This window comes from Tenrec ecaudatus, unplaced genomic scaffold (assembly GCF_050624435.1).
Source record: "Tenrec ecaudatus isolate mTenEca1 unplaced genomic scaffold, mTenEca1.hap1 Scaffold_672, whole genome shotgun sequence".
Lineage (NCBI taxonomy): Eukaryota > Metazoa > Chordata > Mammalia > Afrosoricida > Tenrecidae > Tenrec > Tenrec ecaudatus.
Window position 1 is genome coordinate 195,001 of NW_027459562.1, and position 9,904 is coordinate 204,904.

A 9,904-nucleotide genomic window follows, 5' to 3' on the forward strand; every position below is an offset into this window, starting at 1 on the left:
CAGACGGGGAAAGCTGGGGGGGGCAAAAGCGCCGGGAAAGGCGGAGGCGAGGCGGGGACTCGGACCCCATCACCACGCCCCCCACACGGTCCCAAGCCGCGGAGCCCCCACGCCAACCCCCCGAACAGCACCGAAGCTCCCCTTCCCCCGTCCGACACGTGTTCGGGCCACCGTCCGGCCCCAGGTGCACACTCACCGGGGAGCGCTCCCGTGGCGCGGCGAGAGGGAGCGCCACGCAGGCGCGCGCCCTGAGCACAGGACACTCACGAGGATGGGGCCGCACACGCGGAGCCCCCGGCGCCGGTGGCCAGGCCGGCCCGATTAGAACCCTCCCCCGGCTCGGAGGGGGGAGGCTCGGGCCGCGGTAGGCAAAGATCTGCGCGCGGCCCCACCGCGGGGCCGCGGGACGCACGGGCAAGAGCATCCTCGCCTAACGCGCAACATCGGTTGCTACGCGCACAACAGGAGGGGCGGCGACTGGGGGGTCCGGCACCCCAAGGCACCCTCGCGGATCGCTAGAGAAGGCTTTCTCACCGAGGACGGGTCGTCCCCAAACCCCATCGTCGTCCCGCGCTGGATACCACACCCAGGGCGCCTTAGGGAGACGCCGGGCGGGCCGAGGGCGGGGGGTCTGCGGTATAGGTAATGCGTCGTCGAGCCCTCCGAGGCCTCACGCTCACAACACGCGACTGTCCGCCGGTCAGCCTTGCCTGACAATCACCAGGACCCGCGCCGATCTCGCATCGGCCACACCACCCATCGCCACTCTCGCAAGGAGGGGCCGAGAGAGGACCGCAGCTGCCGCCGAGGGCTCCCAGAAAGTCGCGCACCCGGGTCCCTTCCCTCACAAACCAAATTCAGGGCCAGATCCGAGTTACTTTATAGCAGAAATTTGGGACCCCGCAAGGAACACGCGCGCAGACGCAAAAGGGCCACGGGTAAAATCTTTTAGAATCTTTTGAGCTCTTTGACCGCCCCCCTGGCCGGGCCTTCTCAACCCGACGGGGGCAGCACTAAATGACATCTACGCGCACTTTACACGTCCAAGCAAGGGCACACACAAGCCCCGGAAAGGGTTAAGAGCCCCCCCCTTACGAGGAGGGGCTACCGCACTCTAAGGCGGCCCCTTATCGGGGACACATCTCTTCGCGGGGCTCCCCACAACCGCGACGACGCGACGGGAGCCCCAAACGGGGTTTTTGCGACTTCCCACGAGACACCGGGCAGACACAGCATGCGACCTCCCAGCCCGCTCTCGCAAGCACTCCCATGACGGGGGAGATCTCACATGTGTCCGGGGTTAAAGGCGAGATGACACGGCTTCCCAGAGAGCGCTGGGACACACGGCAGAGAGGGCAACGCCTCCGGCGAGACGCACCCAACCCCCCACGGGGTTCGACACACCGTCTCGACCCCCCCAGAGTGCTTCCGGCTCCAAGAGAACCGGCACAGCACGCACCCAACGGCACCAGGGCGGTGGTGGGCCAGAGGGGTAAACGACCAGATACGGGAACGACACCGCGGCTCGGCCTCAGGCACCTGAAGGGACAACCTGGAGCGCTCCAGGGGCACCGGCAAAGGGCCGATCCAAGCACAACCCCGTGCGGACCTCGGCAGGTGCACGGTGAAGGAGGAGGGAAAGACCATCCCCGCCACGGGGAAGACCCATCGCCAAGCAAACGAGCGCGGGATGGCCGCTCGGGCCGACAGACCCACGCACGCCCAGCAAGCCCACGCCGTGAGGCAAGAGGAGCGAGCGTGCAAGGGCGAACCGGATTCCGCACCCCTGCCTCGCCCACGCACCGACAAGCGAGTGGTGGGAGAAGAGGCTAGGGGCCCGCGGACAGAGCGAGAGGAGCGGTCCCATTCGCCATGAATGTCCGTCCCTCGTCTGGCGCGGCTTAGGTCCGGCTCGGGAGAGCGCGACAGCACCACATCGATCGGGGTTGCGTTCAAAAGCCAAGTCACTCGAGAGAGAGACCGAGAGGAAAAAAAAAATACCCTGTCGGGTGCTGGGGGAGGTCAGGGAAGGAAAAAGGCCCGGTTTCTGCCTCCGCCAGACCCACACCCAGGGCCACTGAAGGACAGCCGCCAAAAGGACACAGAAAGTGCCTGACACGGGAGACGGAGCCCATGGGGCGTGGAAGGCGCTCCGCTAAGCGTTGGCACGGCTGCCCGGGATGCCTGCAGCGGGCAGAGAGCGCGGGGAGCACAGAAGACCCATCCCGCCAACCTCTCTGTGGGTCCCGCCACCCTCAAGAGCACTGGAGGCCAGAGGAGCACAGCAACCACAGGGTCGGGACACAGCTGGACTCGCGAGAGCCGGCGCACGGGCCTCAAAGCGGGCGACTCACGCGGGATCGAAGGGACCGCGCGCCACGGGCCATCGGTAACCCAAAGGCGACCCAGGGAACCAACGCACACGTCCAGAGCATCAAACCGACCTCTTCAGTGAGCGCCACTGAAGATGAGCGTGTCAGCACCTATCTGGTGGCCCAAAATGACCGAGTTCAGCGAAAGAAATACCACGCCAGGAGACGGGGTGGTGGCTTCTCCCCACGGGGCACCCCCCGGAACCACGTTTCGGCCAAAGGCCTGCCACAGTGACCCCATAGCACTCACTCCTGGAGGTCCTAGGGCCCTCTGGTCAACCTCCTGAGAATCGAGTGAGGGGGGGAAGAGGGGCAGCGTGCCCTCGCGCGACGCAGGTGCCGCACACCGGAGGTCCCGCACATCGGCGCGGCCGGCCACCGATGTGGAAGCCTATGTGAGGAACTTGGACATTTTTCTTAGGCTCCGCCCGAGGAGCCAGGGGACTCGGGAGTCGCCGAGGAGCGAACCGCCACTCGCCGGGTGACCGCGAGCCACCAAGGCCGGTCCCTGGACCCAGAGTGGGGACTTGAGAAACCCTCAAGCGCCGCCTGCCATGTTGCCGGGCGGGCCGTGTCCAGGCCCGGGTAGTAAACACCGAATTTCCGTGCGACTGAGCCACCAGGGCCGTTCCACGGGCCACAAGTGGGTTCCTGGAAAAATTCAAGCACCGCTTCGGGCGGTCCGGCCTCCGGACGGGTGGGTGAGTGAGTTTCGGGCGGCTGAGCGCCCTGTGCTGGTCGACCAAGTGCTGACCGACAAACACCAGTGACAGAGGCGGCAGTGAAGCCCGCCAACCCATAAGGCTGCAGGTACAAGCTCGGGCCACCGCTCCCGGGCCGGCGCTCTGTCACCGCCGGGACGACACAAGTGACACCGCCGGCGTCCTGGAACTCTGGGGCCGGCGACACAGGCCGCTCCGGTCCCATCGCGTTGGCGACAGAGCTCCGGAGAGAAAGTGAAAGTGACCGCTAGGTGGCGGACGACAACCGGCAGGAAGCGCGGCGGGACGAATGTGCGTCGCTAGCCGGCAAGAGCGCGTCGTCGGCCGGACAGTCGCCTAACTTAGACCCGGCCCGCCGCCGCAGCGGCCGCCGCCGCCGGCGTCCTGGAACTCGGGGGCCGGCGGCGACACAGGCCGCTCCGGTCCCTTCGCGTTGGCGACAGAGCTCCGGAGAGAAAGTGAAAGTGACCGCTAGGTGGCGGACGACAACCGGCAGGAAGCGCGGCGGCGGGACGAATGTGCGTCTCTAGCCGGCAAGAGCGCGTCGTCGGCCGGACAGTCGCCTAACTTAGACCCGGCCCGCCGCCGCCGCCGCCGCCGCCGCCGCCGCCGCCGCCGCCGCCGCCGCCGCCGCCGCCGCCGCCGCCGCCGCCGCCGCCGCGCTATACACACACACACACACACACACACACACACACACACACACACACACACACACACACACACGTACGTGTTTGTTTGTTTTTTTAAACAAACAAAAGTACATTCAACATTCTATAAAAGGTCCGAGGAAGTCAGTCCTCACACAAAAGTCCATTGAGCCCTTGGGGAAGTGAGCAGAAAATGAGCCGACATGTGGAAGACCCCTGACGGACAAGAGCAGATCCAAGTCAAATGGAAAGCCATCTCTTCCATCCATCCATCCATCCGTCCGTCCGTCCGTCCGTCCATCCATCCATCCATCCATCCATCCATCCATCCATCCATCCATCCATTGTGTCAAGCACACTTGCTTTCTGCTTGAGCCCTTGGTATCAGCTCCTCATTTTGCCCCCTCACTCCCTGGTCCCTCTTCCCTCATGAACCCTTGATAATTTATAAATGATTAGTATTTTGTCATCTCTTGCACTGTCCAATGTCTCCCTTCGCCCACTTTTCTGTTGTCCATCCCCTCAGGGAGGAGGTTGTTATGTAGATCCTCGTCCATCGGTTCCCCCTTTTCACCCCCACCCTCCCTCCATCCTCCAGTTGTTATCGTCACTGATCCCGAAGTGATCATCTCTCCTGGATTCCCGGAAAGCCATCTGAAAGGAGATTCAGTCGACAATGATGATTTCATCTGCCTGTAAAAATAGACATACGTCTGGCTCTCGAATACCTTTAAAAGTGTTTTTAGGGAGTAGGGAGTTATGAGACCGGGTCTTTACGTCTCAAAAATTTGCCTGCCGGAGAGACACAGGAAAGAAAGTTGTTGTGATTGCAGAATGCTCTGTTGTGTCTAAATTAGTCTAGTCTAGTATTGCCACGATTAGAAAATCATCATCATCATCATCATCATCATCATCATCATCATCATCATGAAAGCTACAGGGAAGAAGAGAATGCTGTAAAATCAAATGGGATGACCATTGTCGTCCTATTATTCTGAGTAGGATAGGATGGTGGTATTGTTGGTATGACATGCGGCTGAAATGCAAGTTTAAATGGTTTAAAAGCAAAACAAAACAAAACACCTGATCTTCCCCCCTACAACCAACCAACCAAAAAGTTTGGGTAAGAATTGGATTGCATTGCGGGGGTGGCAGGTGATGGGTGGGCGTGTGGGTGTTAGGTGGGATAAGGAGAACTCAGGTAGGATAGGATAGTCCTCAGTGGCTGCTCTGAATGGAAATCGATCATCACTCCTCAAGGAAGGGCTACCACACACACACACACACACACACACACACACACACACACACACACACACGGTGGTCATGCATCATCTCCTGACTGCTTGGGGTCAGTCAGAGGTTCCTGGAGCCACATTGTAAGCTCTTCTTCGGATGGTTTCCCCCACCCCACCCCATCCCCTGCAACTGTGATCTCCCTGGAGAGGAAACCTGCCGCCACCACTGCCAGCCAGTCATGATGGGTTTGGTGGCAGTTCTGTCCCCTTGAGAAGAATTGTAGCCCCGGTTGGTTTCCAAGACAGTCCAAAAAGCCACACACTCCAATCAATCAAATGAGCTTTTAGTGAAAGCCAGCGGGTGAATGGGCAACCCGGGAGGAGTCAGTGGGTCCGGAGAGCACAGCAGAACACACTCAGCTTTTTAGCCACCATCAAACCACCAGCAGGGTGATCAATCGTTGACACACGCAGTTCAGTTCCTCGAAGTGGGAACGTTTGGGGGAGAATTCCCAATGTTTGCAGTCCTCAGGCTGAGGTGTCCCTAGCCACTGCTTATCTCAAAACTGCTTGGTCGGGCGGACCATGTGCGTGTGGGTCAAGCCTCAGCCAAAATGACAGAAGCCAAATTCAGCAGGTTATTTATCAATTACTAAGGTGTTTCAGCCTGCCTGCACACACCCCCTGTACCCCCCACCCACCTCCAGCCATGGCCCATCAACCACTTAATCAATAAGTGGTTATTGATCTATACATTGGATTTTTGTTTGTTGGATTGGAGGGGGGGGGCTGTGTCTCTTTCTGCCCCAGCGTTAGTTACTTACAACATGTGGGCCCAATCAATGACCCCTCCGATTTCGGCAGAAAGACATGAAGGATCTATTAAAAGATGGAACGAGGACAAACGGGTGCATAAACAAATGTGGCGAAGAAAGCTGATGGTGCCAGGCTATCAAAAGAGATAGTGTCTGGGGGTCTTAAAGGCTTGAAGGTGAACAAGCGGCCATCTAGCTCAGAAGCAACAAAGCCCACATGGAAGAATCACACCAGCCTGTGGGATCACAAGAGGACCTGATGCAAAGGGATTAAGTGGAGAGCAAATGCTTTGAAAATGATTAGGGCAAAGAATGTACAGATGTGCTTTATATAATTATGTATGTATATGTATGGATTGTGATAAGAGTTGTATGAGCCCCTAATAAAATGTTTTAAAAAGAAAAATACAAAAGTATGTAGGACAACAGGAAAGTGGGTGAAGGGAGACGCCCGACAGTATCAGAGATGACAAAATAATAATAATTTCTAAATTATCAAGGATTAATGAGGGAGGAGTATCAAGGAGGGAAGGGAACCATGAGGACCTGATACCAAGGGCTCAAGCAGAAACTAAATGTTTTGAGAATGATGATGGCAACAAACGAACAAATGTACTTGACATAATGGCTGGCTGGCTGGCTGGCTGGCTGGCTGGCTGGATTGTGATAAGTGGTATGGGCCCCAACCATCCCGGTAGGAATGAAATCTCCTAGGGGCCTTCATGGGAGGACTTGTGTCTCCCAAATGCTGAAATCCGCAGAAGGGGGAGTGTGTGTGTGGGGGGGGGGGGGAGGGGAGAATCCTCAGGGGTCCAGGGGAAACCTAAGACCTGCAGGCCTGCCGCCTAGCTCCCTTCCACCCAGCCACCCAGCAGCCCCAAGCCTGCCCCCTCACCCACCCACCTGAAAAGGCTCCGAAGGAAGGAAGGAAGGCAGGAAGGAAGGCCGGGGCTTGATTAACATATGAAGCCAGCTCTTTTAGCATCTCAATCCCCTGGTCTCTGGCTAGAGAGCCACCGTTGGCCTCAGGGTGACCGGTTTTTCGGTTGTTTTTTTTTTTTTTTATTCTGTTGTTCATCTTAGTTTGGACTTTGACCCTAACTCGGGCAAGTGAACTAGAGGTTGCTTGTGTGTGGGACGCCCAGGCCGGGATGGGGAAGGGAGTGGGGAGCGAGCGGGGGGGATCGATCCAGAGGAGCCCGTCGGGAACTGCAACCCCCACCCACCCGCATGGTCACGGAAGAGGGAGGCCTGAGGGGTCTTCAGAATCGCGGCTGGGTCCTGCTGGCCCATCTAGCGGAGCTGGAGCTTCCAACCGCCAGCACTGGGACTCAGTCCAAAAGCGGCGGCTCCGATCCCAGAAAATAAACACACACACCGCCCTCGTGAATCTCTAGCAGTTGTCGTGATGAGAACAGGGGGCGCACCGCCCTATGAGCGGAGTGGATTGGGAACCAACCGAGTGCTTACAAGGGGTGAGGGAGAATTTGGCAAACATCCTAGGCACCCGGTATGTGTGTGTGCTTTGTTTGTTGGATGGCTAGTCAGGTGTAGGTAGGGTGTGTGTGTGTGTGTGGTGTGGTGTGTGTGTCCACCCCCCACCCCTGCAAGTCATTTGACTGGTCTCCTGTTTTTATTTTTTAAAGGGGGAAAAGCAAAAACTCAAGAATATAGGAATGGAATGGAAGAGGGGAAGAAAGAAACTCTTCTTCAAGAGGAGGAAAGGCCTGAGGCCTGACACTCGTCGGTCGTAGAAAGACTTGAGAGCTTTTTCATGAAAGTCAGGAAGAACGCAGGCAGGCAGGCAGGCAGGCAGGCAGGCAGGCAGGCAGGCAGGCAGGCAGGCAGGCAGCGAGTGACAGACGGTGGGACAGAGGGAGGGACTGATGGAAGGAGGCTGCCCAGTGTCTAGGCCCCTAGAAAACACACGTTTGAAAGGAAGGAAGCTAAAGAATATGGACAAAGGTGCCTGCGTGAGGAAGGAGGGAGAGTCCTCATCTGAGCACTAGCATTACAAGATGGACCGAGATCATCTCACCCCTGGGGCAAGGACAACAGGAAAGTGGGTGAAGGGAGACGTCCAACAGTGTAAGACATGACAAAATAATAGCCACGGAAGGCACGCTCAGGGACAGCGAGTGAAAGTCCAAGATCCATCCGTTTTTGAGTCTGCATGTGAGTGAAGTGGATTCAGTTGGAGCTTCCATTCTAGGTTGATGGTGGGAGAGAGACCTAAATCCATTCGAAGAAGTGGGTTCTGCCTGCCTCCATGGGTCCTTTTTGGCTTCTCATGGGAAGGCGGACTGATGGACAGGCGGGCAGAGTGTGTGTTTTTACACCATGATTCACAAACACACACACACCCCACATAACACACCACCACCACCACCACCACCAACTACCACCACCAACCTGCCTCCCTCCCTCCCTCTCTCAGCCAGGGGAGGAGCAATCTGTCCTGTCTTCAGGAACTTCAAATCCCTGAAGGAAAAGAGCAAGAGCGTGGTGTGTGTGCGTGTGCGTACAGTACCAGGGCCACCAGGTCAAGTTTCAGGAGTGCCTTGAACCACGCTTTAGTCAATGCAATCGTGCAGCAGCAGCAGCAGCAGCAGCAGCAGCAGCAGCAGCAGCAGCAGCAGCAGAGCCACCACCTCTGCCCGCCCCAAACCTACTAACTCACCACCCCTGGTGCCCTCTGTTTGAAGCGGATCAATCCCATCAAACGGACAGAAGCATCACATTGTGTTTGTCACGCTTAGGTTTTATTATTCACTGCCTGCCATCGTATATATGGGGATAAGGGGCTGAAGGTTCAAACATACGCCCTCCCTTCCCACCCTCCTCTCGCCACGCAGACCCTCTTCCTTTGTGAAGAGAAGTGATGGATTGATGGATGGATGGATGGATGGATGGATGGATGGATGGATGGATGGATGGATGGACGGACGGACGGACGGACGGACGGACGGACGGACGGACGGACGGATGGGGGGAGAGACAGACACACACACACACAGACAGAAACTTCACGCAGGAGAGCCTTCTCTAGGCTCTCAGAGGAAAGGATCGGAGTGATTGAGAGTAGGAGGGGGAGCGGTGCGGTGGTCGGCCCACCGGTAGCGCCACAGCGCGCATGCGCGCGTGGCCGAAGGCTCGCCCGGACCGGGGAAACGCCCGACGATTCCCCCTAGCGGCGACGAGGAAGAAGACAAGATATCTTCTCCGAGGCTGCTGGTCTACCCACCTTTCGCGTCCGGGGGCGGCGGCCCGAGTTTGCCGGGCGAGGCCGGCCGGGCGGGGGGGTTGGTGGCGCGCGCGCGCCACCAACCCCCCCGCCCGGCCGGCCTCGCCCGGCAAACTCGGGCCGCCGCCCCCGGACGCTCCTCCACTCTTTCCTTCTCTTCTCTTCTCCCTCGCCACTCTCCGCCGCCCTGGTCGACCCGAGCCGACCCAGGGACAGGGAGACAGGCGCGCCCGCGCGCCTCTTAGCCGGCAGGGAGAGACAGACGGGATGCGCACGGCTGGCTGGCTGGCCCGCCCGCGCGCCTGTCGGGCAGCGGGGACACCCACAGACGCAGCACACACAGACGACCCCCTCAACACGGCAGACTCGGCCAGGGACGCACACCGGGCCACCAGGTGAAGCGAGCGGGCGACAAGGGTCCAACCTCCCCCCGCCCTCGCGCCCCGTGGCCCGGAACGCCCGACCCGGGCACGCGAGCAAGCGACACAAAAAAACCTCGTGTGTGTCAAGGGCCGACTTTCACAATGACATCACAGCCACCGGATCGTGCTGCCTCTGCCTGTCACCTAACTCCCCCTCATCGCTACCCTAACTTCCACACCAACTAACTCCCACTCCCACTCTCACTTCCTTCCTACCCTACCTACCTATGTGCTACCTACCTATGTGCTACCTACCTCCCCAACAACTCTCACGCTCACTCACTCTCACTCTACCCTACCTATGCCCTAACTCACCTCCCCACCTAACTCCCACTCTCACTTCTTCCTTCCTTCCTTCCTTCCTTCCTTCCTTCCTCCCCTACCCTTCCCTACCTCCCCTATCCCCCACCCCCACCCTACCTACCTACCTACTACCTACCT